Genomic DNA, 21,412 nt, shown 5'->3' with positions numbered 1-21,412 from the left:
GGCTTAAGTCATCGTAGGACATGCGTTTATGTCAAGAGCAAGGCGCATGCGCGCGATAGCTGTAGTCGGCGGGAATAATCATTCATTCAAAGATACTTAGGCAGAGACTGTGATAATGGGAGAATGAATAAAGGGTGGCATAAATTTTTAAACGAATGAAATAGACATGGTATATTTCTGGATGCCGAGGCAAACTATGCCACGTGGGTATGTTCAAGAAAAAGGAGAGAAATTATACGAGTTAGAATGCAGTGTGTTCACTTCATATGTAAAGGACGTGTAAATGTCAAGTCATTTACGAACATCAGCTTTGACCACTGTTGCCAAATGAATGATGGATTCACTTGCAAGTTTCAGTTATGGAATGGAAAGATTAAAAATATGGAACGCTTCACGAATTTGCGTGTCATCCTTGCGCAGGGGCCATGCTAATCTTCTCTGTATCGTTCCAATTTTAGTATATGTACTGCGTTAGCAATACACTCCAACTTACGCATAACGTCGTTTTATAGGAAGGAGGTCTGACATAAATTTCAAAGAGGTGCAATATATATACATGTTATTGGTTTGTGCTGCTATTGAATTCATACATAGTAGTCACAAGAATTTCAGCATTGTGGATGCCTTTAACCGTTTTCTTTTTGTTTTGTGGTAGTAATTTCAGTGGCTTTCATATATATGATAACATGTTTTGGAAGCGGTTTTCATCATTCATAATTGACACCGACGCCGAATGAACAGCATTACATCACATCCGTCTACAGCCAAGCATGTGGTGTGTACAACGTTTTCCAAACGACATAAACGTGCTACCTGTCGTCTGAGCTGTCCAAGGGCAATGCACTCTAAGTAACACACTGTGAAATCGCTCACATGTACATGGCTTTGTATATCAATAATACAGAGAATTAGTTTTTTTTAAAAGACCGGGTAATCTTTTACACTGACGTTATATATGTTTAATGACAAGCCATTTATGAGAAAAGGATGCTAGACTTACCAGATTATAATGTCAAGGATGTACAGGAGGCGAATGTAAACCACAAGGTTCCTTGTGCATGTTTGAAGTTCTATTCTTGAATTACATATGAGGCTCCCGTAGGAGCTAGCAAAAATTGCGCATGCCGCCCAGTGAAGGGCGTCAGCGCGGGGTATTGGGATTAGTTTTCAACTAGCAATAACCACGCCTCGGATGAACCTCATTGGCTATGGTACCGCCACTGCGCAAAGCTAATGTTATAAGGTGTCCATAAATCTATTGTTGTTTCAAGGACCTACCAGCACCTAGTTTCAACTAATTTGCATACCTTAACAAAAACAACAGGCCGATTTATTTAGCCACAAGCCGTGACACTGATTGGAAATATCCATCCATGTAAGTGCGACTCTAGTAACTATCTGGGGATTAATACAGTTTATACAGACACCCTAAATCTCAATCAAACAGTCTTAGATTCATTTAACGCCGACACCAATGATGAGAGAAGTGAAGGCTTAAGTCATCGTAGGACATGCGTTTATGTCATGAGCAAGGCGCATGCGCGCGATAGCTGTAGTCGGCGGGAATAATCATTCATTCAAAGATACTTAGGCGGAGACTGTGATAATGGGAGAATGAATAAAGGGTGGCATAAATTTTTAAACGAATGAAATAGACATGGTTTATTTCTGGATGCCGAGGCAAACTATGCCACGTGGGTATGTTCAAGAAAAAGGAGAGAAATTATACGAGTTAGAATGCAGTGTGTTCACTTCATATGTAAAGGACGTGTAAATGTCAAGTCATTTACGAACATCAGCTTTGACCACTGTTGCCAAATGAATGATGGATTCACTTGCAAGTTTCAGTTATGGAATGGAAAGATTAAAAATATGGAACGCTTCACGAATTTGCGTGTCATCCTTGCGCAGGGGCCATGCTAATCTTCTCTGTATCGTTCCAATTTTAGTATATGTACTGCGTTAGCAATACACTCCAACTTACGCATAACGTCGTTTTATAGGAAGGAGGTCTGACATAAATTTCAAAGAGGTGCAATATATATACATGTTATTGGTTTGTGCTGCTATTGAATTCATACATAGTAGTCACAAGAATTTCAGCATTGTGGATGCCTTTAACCGTTTTCTTTTTGTTTTGTGGTAGTAATTTCAGTGGCTTTCATATATATGATAACATGTTTTGGAAGCGGTTTTCATCATTCATAATTGACACCGACGCCGAATGAACAGCATTACATCACATCCGTCTACAGCCAAGCATGTGGTATGTACAACGTTTTCCAAACGACATAAACGTGCTACCTGTCGTCTGAGCTGTCCAAGGGCAATGCACTCTAAGTAACACACTGTGAAATCGCTCACATGTACATGGCTTTGTATATCAATAATACAGAGAATTAGTTTTTTTTAAAAGACCGGGTATTCTTTTACACTGACGTTATATATGTTTAATGACAAGCCATTTATGAGAAAAGGATGCTAGACTTACCAGATTATAATGTCAAGGATGTACAGGAGGCGAATGTAAACCACAACGTTCCTTGTGCATGTTTGAAGTTCTATTCTTGAATTACATATGAGGCTCCCGTAGGAGCTAGCAAAAATTGCGCATGCCGCCCAGTGAAGGGCGTCAGCGCGGGGTATTGGGATTAGTTTTCAACTAGCAATAACCACGCCTCGGATGAACCTCATTGGCTATGGTACCGCCACTGCGCAAAGCTAATGTTATAAGGTGTCCATAAATCTATTGTTGTTTCAAGGACCTACCAGCACCTAGTTTCAACTAATTTGCATACCTTAACAAAAACAACAGGCCGATTTATTTAGCCACAAGCCGTGACACTGATTGGAATATCCATCCATGTAAGTGCGACTCTAGTAACTATCTGGGGATTAATACAGTTTATACAGACACCCTAAATCTCAATCAAACAGTCTTAGATTCATTTAACGCCGACACCAATGATGAGAGAAGTGAAGGCTTAAGTCATCGTAGGACATGCGTTTATGTCAAGAGCAAGGCGCATGCGCGCGATAGCTGTAGTCGGCGGGAATAATCATTCATTCAAAGATACTTAGGCGGAGACTGTGATAATGGGAGAATGAATAAAGGGTGGCATAAATTTTTAAACGAATGAAATAGACATGGTATATTTCTGGATGCCGAGGCAAACTATGCCACGTGGGTATGTTCAAGAAAAAGGAGAGAAATTATACGAGTTAGAATGCAGTGTGTTCACTTCATATGTAAAGGACGTGTAAATGTCAAGTCATTTACGAACATCAGCTTTGACCACTGTTGCCAAATGAATGATGGATTCACTTGCAAGTTTCAGTTATGGAATGGAAAGATTAAAAATATGGAACGCTTCACGAATTTGCGTGTCATCCTTGCGCAGGGGCCATGCTAATCTTCTCTGTATCGTTCCAATTTTAGTATATGTACTGCGTTAGCAATACACTCCAACTTACGCATAACGTCGTTTTATAGGAAGGAGGTCTGACATAAATTTCAAAGAGGTGCAATATATATACATGTTATTGGTTTGTGCTGCTATTGAATTCATACATAGTAGTCACAAGAATTTCAGCATTGTGGATGCCTTTAACCGTTTTCTTTTTGTTTTGTGGTAGTAATTTCAGTGGCTTTCATATATATGATAACATGTTTTGGAAGCGGTTTTCATCATTCATAATTGACACCGACGCCGAATGAACAGCATTACATCACATCCGTCTACAGCCAAGCATGTGGTGTGTACAACGTTTTCCAAACGACATAAACGTGCTACCTGTCGTCTGAGCTGTCCAAGGGCAATGCACTCTAAGTAACACACTGTGAAATCGCTCACATGTACATGGCTTTGTATATCAATAATACAGAGAATTAGTTTTTTTTAAAAGACCGGGTATTCTTTTACACTGACGTTATATATGTTTAATGACAAGCCATTTATGAGAAAAGGATGCTAGACTTACCAGATTATAATGTCAAGGATGTACAGGAGGCGAATGTAAACCACAAGGTTCCTTGTGCATGTTTGAAGTTCTATTCTTGAATTACATATGAGGCTCCCGTAGGAGCTAGCAAAAATTGCGCATGCCGCCCAGTGAAGGGCGTCAGCGCGGGGTATTGGGATTAGTTTTCAACTAGCAATAACCACGCCTCGGATGAACCTCATTGGCTATGGTACCGCCACTGCGCAAAGCTAATGTTATAAGGTGTCCATAAATCTATTGTTGTTTCAAGGACCTACCAGCACCTAGTTTCAACTAATTTGCATACCTTAACAAAAACAACAGGCCGATTTATTTAGCCACAAGCCGTGACACTGATTGGAAATATCCATCCATGTAAGTGCGACTCTAGTAACTATCTGGGGATTAATACAGTTTATACAGACACCCTAAATCTCAATCAAACAGTCTTAGATTCATTTAACGCCGACACCAATGATGAGAGAAGTGAAGGCTTAAGTCATCGTAGGACATGCGTTTATGTCATGAGCAAGGCGCATGCGCGCGATAGCTGTAGTCGGCGGGAATAATCATTCATTCAAAGATACTTAGGCGGAGACTGTGATAATGGGAGAATGAATAAAGGGTGGCATAAATTTTTAAACGAATGAAATAGACATGGTTTATTTCTGGATGCCGAGGCAAACTATGCCACGTGGGTATGTTCAAGAAAAAGGAGAGAAATTATACGAGTTAGAATGCAGTGTGTTCACTTCATATGTAAAGGACGTGTAAATGTCAAGTCATTTACGAACATCAGCTTTGACCACTGTTGCCAAATGAATGATGGATTCACTTGCAAGTTTCAGTTATGGAATGGAAAGATTAAAAATATGGAACGCTTCACGAATTTGCGTGTCATCCTTGCGCAGGGGCCATGCTAATCTTCTCTGTATCGTTCCAATTTTAGTATATGTACTGCGTTAGCAATACACTCCAACTTACGCATAACGTCGTTTTATAGGAAGGAGGTCTGACATAAATTTCAAAGAGGTGCAATATATATACATGTTATTGGTTTGTGCTGCTATTGAATTCATACATAGTAGTCACAAGAATTTCAGCATTGTGGATGCCTTTAACCGTTTTCTTTTTGTTTTGTGGTAGTAATTTCAGTGGCTTTCATATATATGATAACATGTTTTGGAAGCGGTTTTCATCATTCATAATTGACACCGACGCCGAATGAACAGCATTACATCACATCCGTCTACAGCCAAGCATGTGGTATGTACAACGTTTTCCAAACGACATAAACGTGCTACCTGTCGTCTGAGCTGTCCAAGGGCAATGCACTCTAAGTAACACACTGTGAAATCGCTCACATGTACATGGCTTTGTATATCAATAATACAGAGAATTAGTTTTTTTTAAAAGACCGGGTATTCTTTTACACTGACGTTATATATGTTTAATGACAAGCCATTTATGAGAAAAGGATGCTAGACTTACCAGATTATAATGTCAAGGATGTACAGGAGGCGAATGTAAACCACAAGGTTCCTTGTGCATGTTTGAAGTTCTATTCTTGAATTACATATGAGGCTCCCGTAGGAGCTAGCAAAAATTGCGCATGCCGCCCAGTGAAGGGCGTCAGCGCGGGGTATTGGGATTAGTTTTCAACTAGCAATAACCACGCCTCGGATGAACCTCTTTTTTTTTCCTTTTTTTTTTATTTCATATAAAGTTGTGTCTTCCTTGAAGACTACATATGTACAAGTATTTACACATATTTACATGAAAAAATCTACAATACTATTTGCATATTTACAATTGACTGGATTTACTGTTTATAGCTAGTTACATGTGGATATACAGTTTTACCTTTTAACACCACCTAAGTGTCAAAGAGAAATTTGATCTGATTGTTTGTAGACTGTTTACAAAAGACGCCTGCATCAAGCCAATATTTCTTAAATACATCATTTGGAAGTCGCAACTTATCACATAAAATTCTGAAGCGTAATTTTTCAACAAATCCAGCAAATAGGCTTGTAGATGACGTTGATGTGTGCCAAAATTTAACCTTTGACCTCACATGCCAAATATGATATTTTGCAAGACAAACAAGATATAATATGACTGAATATCTGTATTTACAGTTGACACGAGGAAAATTATGAAACCTGACCATTTCAAAATCTAAATCCACAACACCACAAGATATATCGAAAATCCAACTATGCACAATATTCCACAAATCTTTAACTACTTCACACTGAAAGAAAAGGTGTTTTACTGTCTCTGTTTCCGAACAAAATGTACACCTTTTGTTAAATGTAAAATTGCGACAATACCAAGTATAATTAGTTGAAACAATACAGTGCATCATACGCCATGCAAAGCTCTTACACATGGGATCCAAAAATGGATTACATAAAGACTGAAAACTGGCTGAAAAGTCAATGCAAGGAAACAAAGTTGTAACTTTGGGTTTCATGACTACAGCATTAATTATCAACTGATAAAAGTCCTTCGTATGCATTGGAGTTTTCCAATCAAAATGTGGGTAAAGCATCATAAAATATCTAAACGAGATTAAACATTTTTCATAATAACTGGGAATGACTGGAGAGTGTGGAATTAAGTTGGATGCAAAACTAGGATTGATCTTCCTGAGGGCAATACCAACCCAGTAAAGAGCAAACTGCGCCCACTTGCAAGAAGAACTGTTGATAAACCTATGCAAATGGAATAAATTGAGAGCATGAAGACGTGAAATAAGATGAACAAAATTAACACCACCATTTGAAACGGTATTATATAATGTGTTACGGTTGAGTGGTTCTAATTTATGAGAATCCCAAAAGAAACTGAAAGCTATCCTTTGGAATAGCTTACAAAAATGACTTGGCATCTGCACAACTCCTGCTGTGTACCAAACCTTGGACATAGCCATACTCTTGATAATCGTGGACTTTCCAAACACTGACAACTGTCTATCTTTGAAACCAGTAAACAATACCCCATGAACCTTTACCAATATATCGTTCCAGATGTCATCATCAGTGATGTTTCTGCCAAATTTTACTCCCAAACTTTTACATGAGTCTGGCCATGATATTCCAAAGGGATGATCTGCTGCATCTTTCCACTTTCCAAATGCAAGACCCTTTGTTTTATTAACATTCAATTTGGCACCAGATGCCTTTCCGTACAATACACTCAAATCTAGCAACCGTTTTACACTCTGACCGTTTATACAAATTCCAGTACCATCATCTGCATATGCGGAAAATTTGGCTTCCGTGCTGGAACCTGGAAGCTTTATACCTGAAATTAACCTGTCATTCCGCACTTTTATGGCGAAGGGTTCAAATACCAGAATATATAACAAAGGTGATAAACTACAACCCTGACGTACACTCCTGGTAATCGGAAAGGAAGGAGAAAGGTGGCCATTAACAAGCACTGAACTTGATATATCTGTGTATAATAGCTTAACCCAACGGATAAATTGAGGACCAAACCCATATTTATGTAAAACCTTGAACATAAAGTCATGATTAACACGATCAAACGCTTTTTCTTGATCGAGACAAACAAAGGATACTGACAAGTCTTTCTGTTGGACATAATCAATAACATTTCGTATCAAATGCAAATTATCATGAATAGATCTACCCTTCACAGCACATGTCTGATCCGGATGTACAATGTTTGATATAACTAATGACAATCTATTCTGTAAAACTCGGGAAAGTGCCTTATAATCAACACATAGCAAACTAATAGGTCTCCAATTCTTTAATAAGTATGGATGTTTACTGTCCTTACATAAGAGTGAGATACAACCTTGTTTCTGACTGGCACACATATGACCCAGAATGAACGAGGAATTGTATAAATTTGTTAATATGTCACCCAAAAGATCCCAAAATGCCAAATAAAATTCTTTAGACAAACCATCCAAACCCGGAGACTTATTTGACTCCATACTTTTCAAGGCTGCAAACACTTCATCTTTGGTAATCATACCTTCACATACATCAGACAGATTCCCTAGAGATGGCAAATTTTCAATAAATTCATCGCAGTAGAAGTCATCAATCTCCTCTTCAGTAAATAAATCAGCAAAGAAATTTCTACAATGATTAGAAATATCATTCTGTGAAGTGTAAACGTTTTGATCATCCATCAGTTTATGAATAACTTTAGCACTAGAATGTTTAAACTCAGTTTGTAAAAAGAATTTAGAAGGCTTTTCATTATTGTCCAAATAGTTTGCTCGTGAACGAATGATAGCACCTTGTGCAGAATCAAATATAAAATTGTACAACTGTTTCTTAACTGCAGCAAGCTGATCAGTAAATGCTTCGGGATACTTGCTTTCCGCCTCTAACAGATCCCTGTATCTGCGTTGAAGTTGAAACTGAACATTTCTCTTGACCTGTGCTCTTTTAACGCAATAACTAGAAATATACCTCTTAATTTCAACCTTGAGATCCTCCCACTCAGAATGAGACAGAGTGTCACTGACGTCTAAACCATTCCAAAAATTTCGAAAAGACACCTGAAAGGCTCTGTCCTGTAATATGGAGTTATTTATTTTCCAGTACCCTGGACCAACTGAGATCGAATCCAATAGGATAAAATCAAAAGAGAAATAATCATGATCGGAAAAGGAACATGGTATTAATCGACAATTACAAACATTATCCAACACACAAGAAGATATATAGAATCTGTCTAGTCTACATGAAATGTTTCCTTGGCGCCAAGTAGTAAGAATGCATTTAGGGTTTTGACAGCGAAATGGATCAGTCAAATGGAAAGTATTCTGAATATTTTGAAGAATTTTAGAACCATCACTTCCTGCAAGGGGATTACCACCAACTTTGTCCAGTGAAATATCCATTACAAAATTAAAATCCCCTCCAAGTATTATGGAACGCCGAGTAACAAGATGTATATCTATGGTATTAAGAAACTGTTTTCTATCAGTGGCATCATTTGGACAATAAACATTGATAAATCTGAATGATTTATCAAATATGTCAACATCCAACACTAATAGGCGACCATCAAAGTCATAATGAAACTTAACTATTTTAAAGCTTAACTTATTTGACAAGAGAATACCCACCCCACAAGAATTCCCTGTACCAAAACTCCAAACTGCCTTGCACCCAAGCTCTCTCTCAACACTCTGACCCTCTTTTACACAAGCCACATGTGTCTCTTGCAAAAACAAAACATCTGCATTCATTTCATTCCATTCATACTTCAGCATTCTCCTTCTAACCCCTCCCCTTAAACCAGAACAATTTAATGTACAAACGGAAAACAGTTTAGTGCTAATTCCTTGATTCGTTGCCATCATATCACTAAACAAAAATAAACACATCAGTATACTCACATAAAGAAGATATTCCATTATGGAGAGTAATCCTTGATGAATACATCCAAGGTAAAACATATGAATCAAACACAACGAATCCAGAAAGATCTCTTTCACACAAGGAGAAGTAAAAGAACACATACATCACTCCCACACGGGAGACTCCAGAGCGTCTGTGTTTAAGTCCATTTTCTCTCTCATTGTCCATGGGCGTTGTCGTGTCTGTTTCAGTCAAAGTAAATTCACTGAATGTCATCTGGTGGGTCAGTTCTCGGCTTCTTCTTCTGTGTTTCAGAGGCAGATGTTCCCATTCGAACTACACCCCTTGGCTGCAGAGTTACCAAAGCCGCTGCTAGGACACCAGATGGCATACCTGACATGACATGGGTAGAAGGAAGGTTTTTCTTGGGGGAAGTCTTCTTCACAATATCCGAATATGTCCCACTTCTTGGCGCTGCTTCGGCATGTTCCTCATCCGTAGTAGATGGCTCTTTACCTGATTCGTCACAGTCTGAAATGGGTTCCATGTGATCGGAATTAACAAGTTCATTCCCTGATTCACCTGCTGATAGCACCACTTCCTCTTGCGTTTCACTGTGGTCACACATTACGTCCAAGGCCTGTTCTGTCTCAAGAACATTAACATCCTCTAGAACCTTGTCCGACACATCTGACAAAGAGATGTCATCATCTGGCTTTCTGTAGGTTGCACTTGATATAACTCCACGTGGAAAGAGAGAGCCTGGTGTGTCATCGTCATCTGTGGCTACATTCCTTGGATTCCTTGAATTTGAATTAGGACACACAGCTCTTACGTGACCGAGTCTTCTGCATTTAAAACATAGTGACATACGTCCAGGAGCAGTAATCATCATAGTCTCTCCATCTTCAAAGCGGACTATATATGGAATTGCATTCCTGCCCTCATCACTCACTTCCAACTTAACAATGGCCAATCCACTGTTGCACGTCAGATCGCCTGACACAATAGTGTTGTCCCACGCAACATCAAGCACATGTCCAAACTGCGAAAAATACTTGGCTAAAAAGCTTAGCCTCAAGTTCAGAGGTAGCCAGTGGCATCTCAGTTTTACTGTCTGTTTCTCGTAAGGGGAGATAATGATCCGAATCCCCTGGCTTGTCACAAGGGCACCGACTTTACACAATTTATCCGCTGCACTCCTGCTTTTAAACGTAATAAACCATCTGTGACTCTTCTCCTTTTTCCAAATCCCACGAACATCCTCAGGTTTAGTATATGGTCTCACTAATGAAAACAGTGAAGATCGGTCGATGTTCCGGCACTCTGACGTATCCAGGGCAATGGTGCACTTTGCCACATATGGGTCATAGTACTGTGGGTCAATCTTCCCTCCAGGAACAGCACTGGCCAGAGCCATAACGACCACTTGAAACAGCAAATGGGGGGAGTCCGAAGACAAAAGGCTACGCCTTGCCCACCCGTCGACCTGAAAATGCAAACTCAAAAACGCTTTGCACAAAAAACCAAAACCTCAGATGAACCTCATTGGCTATGGTACCGCCACTGCGCAAAGCTAATGTTATAAGGTGTCCATAAATCTATTGTTGTTTCAAGGACCTACCAGCACCTAGTTTCAACTAATTTGCATACCTTAACAAAAACAACAGGCCGATTTATTTAGCCACAAGCCGTGACACTGATTGGAAATATCCATCCATGTAAGTGCGACTCTAGTAACTATCTGGGGATTAATACAGTTTATACAGACACCCTAAATCTCAATCAAACAGTCTTAGATTCATTTAACGCCGACACCAATGATGAGAGAAGTGAAGGCTTAAGTCATCGTAGGACATGCGTTTATGTCAAGAGCAAGGCGCATGCGCGCGATAGCTGTAGTCGGCGGGAATAATCATTCATTCAAAGATACTTAGGCGGAGACTGTGATAATGGGAGAATGAATAAAGGGTGGCATAAATTTTTAAACGAATGAAATAGACATGGTTTATTTCTGGATGCCGAGGCAAACTATGCCACGTGGGTATGTTCAAGAAAAAGGAGAGAAATTATACGAGTTAGAATGCAGTGTGTTCACTTCATATGTAAAGGACGTGTAAATGTCAAGTCATTTACGAACATCAGCTTTGACCACTGTTGCCAAATGAATGATGGATTCACTTGCAAGTTTCAGTTATGGAACGGAAAGATTAAAAATATAGAACGCTTCACGAATTTGCGTGTCATCCTTGCGCAGGGGCCATGCTAATCTTCTCTGTATCGTTCCAATTTTAGTATATGTACTGCGTTAGCAATACACTCCAACTCACGCATAACGTCGTTTTATAGGAAGGAGGTCTGACATAAATTTCAAAGAGGTGCAATATATATACATGTTATTGGTTTGTGCTGCTATTGAATTCATACATAGTAGTCACAAGAATTTCAGCATTGTGGATGCCTTTAACCGTTTTCTTTTTGTTTTGTGGTAGTAATTTCAGTGGCTTTCATATATATGATAACATGTTTTGGAAGCGGTTTTCATCATTCATAATTGACACCGACGCCGAATGAACAGCATTACATCACATCCGTCTACAGCCAAGCATGTGGTATGTACAACGTTTTCCAAACGACATAAACGTGCTACCTGTCGTCTGAGCTGTCCAAGGGCAATGCACTCTAAGTAACACACTGTGAAATCGCTCACATGTACATGGCTTTGTATATCAATAATACAGAGAATTAGTTTTTTTTAAAAGACCGGGTATTCTTTTACACTGACGTTATATATGTTTAATGACAAGCCATTTATGAGAAAAGGATGCTAGACTTACCAGATTATAATGTCAAGGATGTACAGGAGGCGAATGTAAACCACAAGGTTCCTTGTGCATGTTTGAAGTTCTATTCTTGAATTACATATGAGGCTCCCGTAGGAGCTAGCAAAAATTGCGCATGCCGCCCAGTGAAGGGCGTCAGCGCGGGGTATTGGGATTAGTTTTCAACTAGCAATAACCACGCCTCGGATGAACCTCATTGGCTATGGTACCGCCACTGCGCAAAGCTAATGTCATAAGGTGTCCATAAATCTATTGTTGTTTCAAGGACCTACCAGCACCTAGTTTCAACTAATTTGCATACCTTAACAAAAACAACAGGCCGATTTATTTAGCCACAAGCCGTGACACTGATTGGAAATATCCATCCATGTAAGTGCGACTCTAGTAACTATCTGGGGATTAATACAGTTTATACAGACACCCTAAATCTCAATCAAACAGTCTTAGATTCATTTAACGCCGACACCAATGATGAGAGAAGTGAAGGCTTAAGTCATCGTAGGACATGCGTTTATGTCATGAGCAAGGCGCATGCGCGCGATAGCTGTAGTCGGCGGGAATAATCATTCATTCAAAGATACTTAGGCGGAGACTGTGATAATGGGAGAATGAATAAAGGGTGGCATAAATTTTTAAACGAATGAAATAGACATGGTTTATTTCTGGATGCCGAGGCAAACTATGCCACGTGGGTATGTTCAAGAAAAAGGAGAGAAATTATACGAGTTAGAATGCAGTGTGTTCACTTCATATGTAAAGGACGTGTAAATGTCAAGTCATTTACGAACATCAGCTTTGACCACTGTTGCCAAATGAATGATGGATTCACTTGCAAGTTTCAGTTATGGAATGGAAAGATTAAAAATATGGAACGCTTCACGAATTTGCGTGTCATCCTTGCGCAGGGGCCATGCTAATCTTCTCTGTATCGTTCCAATTTTAGTATATGTACTGCGTTAGCAATACACTCCAACTTACGCATAACGTCGTTTTATAGGAAGGAGGTCTGACATAAATTTCAAAGAGGTGCAATATATATACATGTTATTGGTTTGTGCTGCTATTGAATTCATACATAGTAGTCACAAGAATTTCAGCATTGTGGATGCCTTTAACCGTTTTCTTTTTGTTTTGTGGTAGTAATTTCAGTGGCTTTCATATATATGATAACATGTTTTGGAAGCGGTTTTCATCATTCATAATTGACACCGACGCCGAATGAACAGCATTACATCACATCCGTCTACAGCCAAGCATGTGGTATGTACAACGTTTTCCAAACGACATAAACGTGCTACCTGTCGTCTGAGCTGTCCAAGGGCAATGCACTCTAAGTAACACACTGTGAAATCGCTCACATGTACATGGCTTTGTATATCAATAATACAGAGAATTAGTTTTTTTTAAAAGACCGGGTATTCTTTTACACTGACGTTATATATGTTTAATGACAAGCCATTTATGAGAAAAGGATGCTAGACTTACCAGATTATAATGTCAAGGATGTACAGGAGGCGAATGTAAACCACAAGGTTCCTTGTGCATGTTTGAAGTTCTATTCTTGAATTACATATTGTAACACCCTTGGGGTGCACGTTGGAAGACAAATAACACAAGGAGATGATGAAGCAGAGTAGGAGAGTTTGCAATGATGCATGCAAACTTTCTGTTTAATTTTGTTATAACGGCAACAATGGCAATGCAACTTTGGCTAACAAAGTGATAAAATAAATGATGCCAATAAATATAGTCAGGTCTGATAAGACACTAGTTTGCCTATAGATTGGCTTAATGACAAGGCTCAGTCTCCAAGGAAAATAATGGTTATTATGCTACATATATTTTGACTCAAATTGTATCTTGCAGAAATGATACTCTGTATATAATGTTACCAAGTGATTGCAAATTTGACTTAAAATACATACCTAGTGATAGTCAGGATAATAAATGCAAGTTGGTAGGGATACCAGGTGAAGGTCAGTTCAAATGACTTCTACAATCGGAATCTTAACCTTGGAACAAGTAATGAGTGGATGAATGGATGAGGATCGAGTGAATGTGTCAGTTGTGAGTAATTGTAGTTGTCCTTGGGCCTTGACCAGTGATCGTATTTATAGGCATCATCAGGAGGTCATGTGACCGTTCTCAGCCAATCAGAACACAGGTTTGATGGCTTTCCTACACAAAGCACTGCATAGGCAGTATTGTTTCTAACACAAGTAAGTGATCACTAATTGTCCTGTTGTTGTCCTGTTTGTCCGAAATTGATTAGGACACAGTAGAAATAATTAGGACATCAAGACAATTTGTTATAATTAAACGGACAATATCTTTCTGTCAACGTAGCGTCAGCGGCCGCCATCTTGGTTGGTGGTCAGCTCAAATGACAGGTGAAATGTACAAAATATTCAGTTTCTTTATCATTTGGTGTTGTCCTCATGTGATAAAAAGTGTCCGAAAAGATTAAACACAATGGACATCTGTGTTTTGTGGTGACATTTGATATAACAAGAATAAGGGCAACGATATAGTTACACCAAGTGACTAGGACGACATTTTGACAGACGTCAAATGCATGCTACGTCTATTGACAACTTGGTGTCAATGTAGCGTAAATGTGCCCTGTTTCCAGGAATTTATGTTGTCCTACGTGTCCTTTAATAATTCGGACACTAACGAGATTGCTAAGATATTTGGTAAAAGCAAACAGAGAAAACGGACAACAGAATGTCAAACAGTGCCATGAATGATTGTCGGCGAGAAATGTCAAAACATGGAATGACTGTCATGTTTGAGGTACAAATGTAGGAAATACAGGAGATTATATGTTGTCCTCTCTGTCTTAAAACAATGCATTTCTATCACAGATTCCAGGAAAATACCAGATAATGATTATGTGGCTTTTGATATAAAAACGGACATTCAGTTTATAAACAGTCACTCAACCTAACGTAAAACGTTGACAGGTCACCGTAACCTGAGAAATGTCAAATTGATCAAATTCATTATTCACAGCAATCAAGCGTAATTTATATCAGTATCCATCATGGAAAACACTTAAAAACACTTCTGAACAAGGAAGTTATCAGAAAATCACCATTAACCAGTGTAATAGGTCATTGTTTACATGGGTCACCGGTCAGACTTACTTTCTATAAATAACCAGGGAGCAGGAGTGCACACAAGAAATAGTCCCTGACAAACATTGTTGCTATCATCCACAATGCACAATGATTCCAGACATAGAATAAAATACCAGTTAGATACACTAAATACATAAGCCTGTACAATAACTGTGAAGGATGAAACACCAGTAGTAAAATCCTGCATGAATATAAATAGCGTAGTAACACGCAGTGGTAATTAGGTCATGTCTGACAAGTGCTGCTACCGGGAACGTTCAGTGCTAGATAAAACATAGATGTCAACAGTGGACATGCCCCCTTAAAGTGACACAAGTAAGTGAACTTCAGAACCAGGTAACTGTCTATGATGTTGCCATCTTATTATTTACTTTAAGGTTAAAAAAAATGTGAATGGACATTTGCAGGTAGATCGTGATATAGCGAAAATAGGTGACATGCGTGATGGACAATGTTAACATTATGTTTTGGATACTTTTACTGTATTTACTTAGATTCCATTACACTTCCCCCCTCCCACTAAAAACCTAAATACTCCTGTATTTATGGATGTCTCTTGATATCTTCATGCTTCAAGGCGGAGAGGCACATCATCCAATTGCTGAAGTAGGGAGTCCAGTTCGGTGTCTCTCATGGTGGCAAGAGTGGCCATCATCTTCACTTGTCTCGCAGCTGTTGGGGGTAGATCGCTCTCCTTTTCTGTACGTGCCACCATCACCAAGAACTTATACTGGTACAGCCGCATCTTGTGAAGTTCATTTAGTTCAACCTTGGAGTCACCGGTGCCAGGGAGTCCGAGGAAATTGTACTTGTCCAACAAGTCTTGTCTATTTGGAGTTGGAAGGCAGCCCCGGAGCTCCTCTTCGAACTTCATGGCAGCATACTCCCAGGCTAACAACTTCCTATCTGATGTCATGGCAGTCCATCCCTTTGTTGGCCAGAGGATGGAGGTCCCAAGACGAAGAGGACTTCCTCACCTGGTCCATTCCCTCCTTGCAGGTGGGAACTGGGGCATGGCACCTGTCTTAAGCAGATCTTGTGCTTCCTTCATGACACTGGTCAGGTCAGTCGATGATGTAATACACTGTTTCTTGGTACTTCCTGAGGGCTTCTCTCCCTGGGTGTGACGCTTCGGAGGACGCAGTGTAGTTGATCTGGATGGCCATGAAAAGGCACGTTTGACGTCAGATATTACAATGTGGAAACCGAGCTGTGTGTTGCAGCCATTAAGTATCTTAGGCAGGTTGGCAACTTCAACTGGTGTTGATGGGCTGGATGGCCTCTCTGGTGTTTTCCTTCCAACTAGCTGGAAAAGGTTTCTGGCAAGAATCTCTCCAATCATTTTGTCCTTCAAGATGTTGGGAGTCAGGTCAAGGCGGACCCAGTTTGAAAGGCCACCAGTTACTTGAAAGTCCAGAGTAATGTCCTCCTTCCCTACTTTTACACCACACAAAAGGTAATGTGGATCTTGAATCATGGGTGCCTCTGGATCGTACGTCTCGACAGGATTATGGCTGGTGAGGTCATCATCAAGGGTTAGCTCTGATGGTGGAATATCCAGTGATAATACCTCTGGGGAAGAAGACAGGTTCCAACCAGCTTCCCAATCCTGCTTGGTCCGGTGCATAATAGAGTCTGTATTGCCATCGTCCAGCCACTGAATCACAAGCTCCCTCGCCTTTACTGCTGGGTCACTTGAAGAAGGGGTGTAATCAATGGTCCGAGCATAGTCCTGTGGACGTAAAGAAAACCAGAATCCATTGGCCTCAGTCAACAAAGAGCTGTCAATGTCCTCGTCTTGATGTTCGACTTGGACATGCATCTTCAGATCACAAGCCCGACGAAACGTTCTTCCTTCATCGCACCAGACACAGAGAACCCGGAGGGCACCATGGTCATCTCTTGCTACATGATTCTTCAGCTCCCTCTTTGAAGCACAGATGATGGGACACATCCAACAGTTGAATTTCCCCATTGCTGAAATAATATATTTGATATTAGCAGTTGACCATGGCTAATATACAGAATTTGTGGAGATGTGAGCCCTGTCAAGTATGTTCAGTTTTCCTTCACTCATTAGTTCCTAATGCTATCCCTGACAAAACAATGCCAGAAACTACAATATGATACCAGTATCCATTCTTATTTCCAGATAAATATAATGCTGGTAGGTGCCCTCTCACATATTTGGGTTTAAAGGTACAAGTGTATATGTGTCCCAGTGAGTTGCACTCGCCATTTTGCCATAATGTCCGAAAGTAGACAACAGAAAAGTTGCTTCTCCAATACCAGTTAAGGATAGCATCATCATCTATCAGGAACATGTGAACATAAATTATCCAGCACATCTTAGGGCTGGCAAACATCTTCCGGATATGTTTAACGATCATTTCAACCAGGGAGCAACAAATAAGGGGACTTGAGAATCTCATCAGGCAAAAATAATGTTTATTGAATTGAACAAATATTTACAGTGAACAGTCATCAGAACGTAATGGAAATCATGGCTCTAGTCTCTTGTTTTGTATCTGCTGATCCATCTGGGCACATTATGTCCCAAGTATGGAAGTAGTCTGTCAATGTGAATTGCCTTAGCCATCTGATGCTGTGACTTCTTCACTAGGTAAGTGATGTCATCTAACTTCCTCATTATGACGTAAGGGCCCTTCCAGGGTGAGGTAAGTTTGCTGCAGACGCCAACTTTCCGGACTGGATTTAAAAGCCAAACGGGTTGTCCAGGGGTGAGAACACGCTTCTTTGCTCTTAGGTCATAGTGACGTTTCTGGTAAGTTGTTTTCTTCTTCAGACATTCTCTGCTCATGTTGTGAATTTTTACCAGCCTTTCCTTCAGATGACTGACATATGTGTCAGGAGTTTTGTATTCCTGGTCCTTATCTTTGGGGCGTATTATAAGAGCTTGCACTGGGAGAGTAATGTCTCTGCCTAGCACCATCAAGTTTGGCGTTTTACCCGTGGTTGCATGCTCTGAAGCTCGATAAGCCATTAGGACCTGAGGTAGGAATTCATCCCAAGATCGTTGGTCTGATTCGGCATACATGGTCAGCATCTGTTTTAAGGTGCGGTTAAACCGCTCAACACAACCATTAGACTGCGGATGCATGCTTGTTGTCCTTGTCTTATCAATGTGGAACAGGTCGCACATTTCCTTGAATACAGCAGACTCGAAGTTCGAGCCTTGGTCTGAGTGCAGCTGCAGTGGTACGCCAAAACGACAAATAAAGGTGTCTATGAAGGCCTTAGCCACTGTCCTTGCCTCCTGATCAGGTAATGCTACAGCTTCTACCCACTTTGTAAACTGGTCTACCATCACCAGAATGTACCTATTACCATTCCTAGACTTGGGGAATGGCCCAACAGTGTCAACAGCTACTCGTTCCATTGGTTCACCGACCTGGTAAGAACCTAATGGAGACCTCTGGAGGGTAGGAGACTTCCTAGCAGAGCATTGGTCACACAGAGAACAGTATGTTGATATGTCATCCTTCATGGCTGGCCAATAAAAGGATTGTCTGACTTTACACAAGGTCTTTTCAGAACCCAAGTGCCCAGCAGAAGGAACATCATGGCAGTATGTCAGGACATCATCCCTCTTTACCTCAGGTACTACGAGCTGCAGATCTTCCTGATCCTCGTCTTCACTTATCCACCTCCGGTACAGTAGCCCCATGTGCACCTCCAGTCTTTCCCACTGTCTCCACAGAGTTTTCGCAGAAGAGGCAAGATGGGAAATTGTATCCCACTTGGGTCGTGACAATCCATCTTCTTTAGCGGTAAGAAGGATGCCTATGCTTTCGTCCTGTAGCTGCTCTTGTCTTAATTGTGCAATTTCCCATCCATCGAGCAGACGAAGTCCAGATTTGGTGAGGCATCCATTTTCAGAAGACTTTTGTCTTGTAATAACTCGCGAAGCTAAAACATTTCTTCCCGATTCTAGAGAACCATCCTCAGCAAGAAATTTGATGCTACCTTGTGCAGGCTCTGTTTCATCATCACTGGGACTTTGATTAGAAGTCTGCCGTATACATGTGGCACATGGAGATCTTGAGAGAGCATCAGCATTCCCATGTTGTCTGCCTGGACGATGACTGACCAACAGGTTATAATTGCCCAACTCTTGAAGCCATCTTGCTACTTGTCCAGTTGGATTCTTGAGGTTCTTCATCCACGAAACTGCAGCGTTGTCAGTCCTCAGCAGCACTTCTTGTCCATATAGGTAAGTGTGAAAGTGTTTCAGTGCTGTAACAACTGCAAGAAGTTCTTTCCGTGTGATGCAGTATGACCTCTCATGGTTGTTCATTGCTTTGCTCATGTAGGAAATCACTTTTTCTGACCCATTTTGTTCTTGAGACAGTACTGCTCCCATTGCATTGTCGCTGGCATCTGTGTCCAAAATGAACTTCTTGCCTAGAATAGGATATGACAGTATGGGAGATGAAATCAAAGTATGCTTCAGAGTATCAAACGCCTTTTGACAGTCGTCAGTCCACTTGAACTGTGCCTTCTTGTCAGTCAACCTGTGAAGGGGCCTGGCAATGTCAGCAAACCCTTTGACAAACCTCCGATAGTAAGAACACAATCCCAGGAAGCTTCTCACTTCTTTGACACGAGTTGGTACAGGCCAGTCTTTTACTGCTTCAGTCTTTTTGGGATCAGTTTCCACTCCCTGAGCAGATACAATATGACCCAGAAACTTTATTCTTTTCTGGAAGAAAGAACACTTGGAGGGTTTTAGTTTCAACCCTGCTTGTGACAGCCTCTGGAAGACATGTTCCAACTTCTGAAGGCATTGAGGCACACCCTTTCCCGGAACAATTACATCATCCATGTAAATTAAACATTCTACCCACTGCATGCCAACAAAGACATTTTCCATCAGTCTTTGGAATGTTGATGGAGCATTTACAAGACCAAAAGGCATTACTGTAAACTGATACAGACCAATGCTGGTGGCGAATGCAGTTTTGTGTTTGTCACCTTCCTCAACACCCAGTTGCCAAAAGCCTGAGTTTAGATCCATGCAATTAAACCATGTTGAGCCGGCAAGAGCATCAAGACATTCATCTATCCTCGGTAAAGGATATGCATCCTTCAGTGTCACTTCATTTAAACGCCTGTAGTCAATGCAAAATCTCCAGCTATCATCAGCCTTTTTCACTAAAACTACTGGGCTTGCCCAAGGACTGTTTGAGGGTTCGATGACTCCACGTTCCAACATCTTGTAGATTTCAACTTTTTCAGCTTCCCTTTTACCAAACGGGAGACGCCTCGGAGGCTGTTTGATGGGCCTAGCATTGCCTGTGTCAATATGGTGTTCAACTAGATTTGTCCGCCCCAGATCCTCAGGTGACTTTGAAAAGATATCTTGGTATTTGGTAAGTAACCCTGACAAGGCATCTGATTCATTGGGAGAAAGGTGTACTGTACTTCTTTCCCATAATTCTTTTAAGTGCTCAGGAAGAGTAGGTGGATGCTGTTGTTGAATTTCATCAACAGATGGTTTAACAGAATTATCTGAGCTAGGTTCCCTTGTCTCAGGCAGCACAGCTTCACACGTTCCTAAGTTCATTTTAGGATGTAAGATGACTTCCTTCTCTCCCATGTTAACTATGTTAACAGCAATAATGGGAGCCTTTGTATCAATAATACCTCTGGTTAAACATATACCTTGTTTTTCATACAGGTCCTCAGAAGCTTCAATGATACCATTTTTAGCCATGCTACGACCATGAGGAAGAACAACAGGAACCAATGACCCAGAGTGAGGTGGAAGTGTGACTGCCTCTTTAACTTGCACTCTACAAGACAGTATAGATTCACCTCCAGGACTACACGCTAGTAGCGAACCTTGGTTTGTTTTCTTTGTAGTCAATGCTACTAATGTATCGGGTAAGAAAGTCTTGACCAATAATCCCTTCAGGAGTTATGTCACACACCACAACCTCATGAAAATAGGTAACATCCCCAAAGTCAAGCTCAACAAGGGCTGTCCCAGAAACATCCAGTGTAGAGCCGTCGACACCTTGGATATTTGATGTCCATGGTGCAAGTTCTGGCTTACATGCAA

General features: G+C 40.5%; 10 non-coding genes and 1 pseudogene across 10 annotated transcripts; all 11 read right to left on the bottom strand.

Annotated features, from left to right (window-relative positions):
* Nucleotides 1-375: 375 nt before the first annotated feature.
* Nucleotides 376-481, bottom strand: LOC137292294 (U6 spliceosomal RNA). Its single transcript, XR_010957349.1, has one exon. It is a non-coding gene; the product is annotated as a U6 spliceosomal RNA (small nuclear RNA).
* A 612-nt stretch (nucleotides 482-1,093) lies between these two features.
* Nucleotides 1,094-1,232, bottom strand: LOC137292381 (U4 spliceosomal RNA). Its single transcript, XR_010957432.1, has one exon. It is a non-coding gene; the product is annotated as a U4 spliceosomal RNA (small nuclear RNA).
* Nucleotides 1,233-1,866: 634 nt separating this feature from the next.
* LOC137292293 (U6 spliceosomal RNA) lies at nucleotides 1,867-1,972 on the bottom strand. Its single transcript, XR_010957348.1, has one exon. It is a non-coding gene; the product is annotated as a U6 spliceosomal RNA (small nuclear RNA).
* Nucleotides 1,973-2,584: 612 nt separating this feature from the next.
* Nucleotides 2,585-2,723, bottom strand: LOC137292370 (U4 spliceosomal RNA). The gene has a single exon (XR_010957421.1). It is a non-coding gene; the product is annotated as a U4 spliceosomal RNA (small nuclear RNA).
* Nucleotides 2,724-3,356: 633 nt separating this feature from the next.
* On the bottom strand, nucleotides 3,357-3,462 carry LOC137292292 (U6 spliceosomal RNA). The gene has a single exon (XR_010957347.1). It is a non-coding gene; the product is annotated as a U6 spliceosomal RNA (small nuclear RNA).
* Nucleotides 3,463-4,074: 612 nt separating this feature from the next.
* Nucleotides 4,075-4,213, bottom strand: LOC137292359 (U4 spliceosomal RNA). The gene has a single exon (XR_010957410.1). It is a non-coding gene; the product is annotated as a U4 spliceosomal RNA (small nuclear RNA).
* Nucleotides 4,214-4,847: 634 nt separating this feature from the next.
* LOC137292291 (U6 spliceosomal RNA) lies at nucleotides 4,848-4,953 on the bottom strand. Its single transcript, XR_010957346.1, has one exon. It is a non-coding gene; the product is annotated as a U6 spliceosomal RNA (small nuclear RNA).
* Nucleotides 4,954-5,565: 612 nt separating this feature from the next.
* On the bottom strand, nucleotides 5,566-5,697 carry LOC137292282 (U4 spliceosomal RNA; annotated as a pseudogene).
* Nucleotides 5,698-11,553: 5,856 nt separating this feature from the next.
* On the bottom strand, nucleotides 11,554-11,659 carry LOC137292380 (U6 spliceosomal RNA). Its single transcript, XR_010957431.1, has one exon. It is a non-coding gene; the product is annotated as a U6 spliceosomal RNA (small nuclear RNA).
* Nucleotides 11,660-12,271: 612 nt separating this feature from the next.
* Nucleotides 12,272-12,410, bottom strand: LOC137292346 (U4 spliceosomal RNA). The gene has a single exon (XR_010957398.1). It is a non-coding gene; the product is annotated as a U4 spliceosomal RNA (small nuclear RNA).
* Nucleotides 12,411-13,044: 634 nt separating this feature from the next.
* On the bottom strand, nucleotides 13,045-13,150 carry LOC137292290 (U6 spliceosomal RNA). Its single transcript, XR_010957345.1, has one exon. It is a non-coding gene; the product is annotated as a U6 spliceosomal RNA (small nuclear RNA).
* Nucleotides 13,151-21,412: the final 8,262 nt, after the last annotated feature.

Source organism: Haliotis asinina, chromosome 7, assembly GCF_037392515.1.
Source record: "Haliotis asinina isolate JCU_RB_2024 chromosome 7, JCU_Hal_asi_v2, whole genome shotgun sequence".
Lineage (NCBI taxonomy): Eukaryota > Metazoa > Mollusca > Gastropoda > Lepetellida > Haliotidae > Haliotis > Haliotis asinina.
This window is presented reverse-complemented; position numbering and strand designations above follow the sequence as displayed.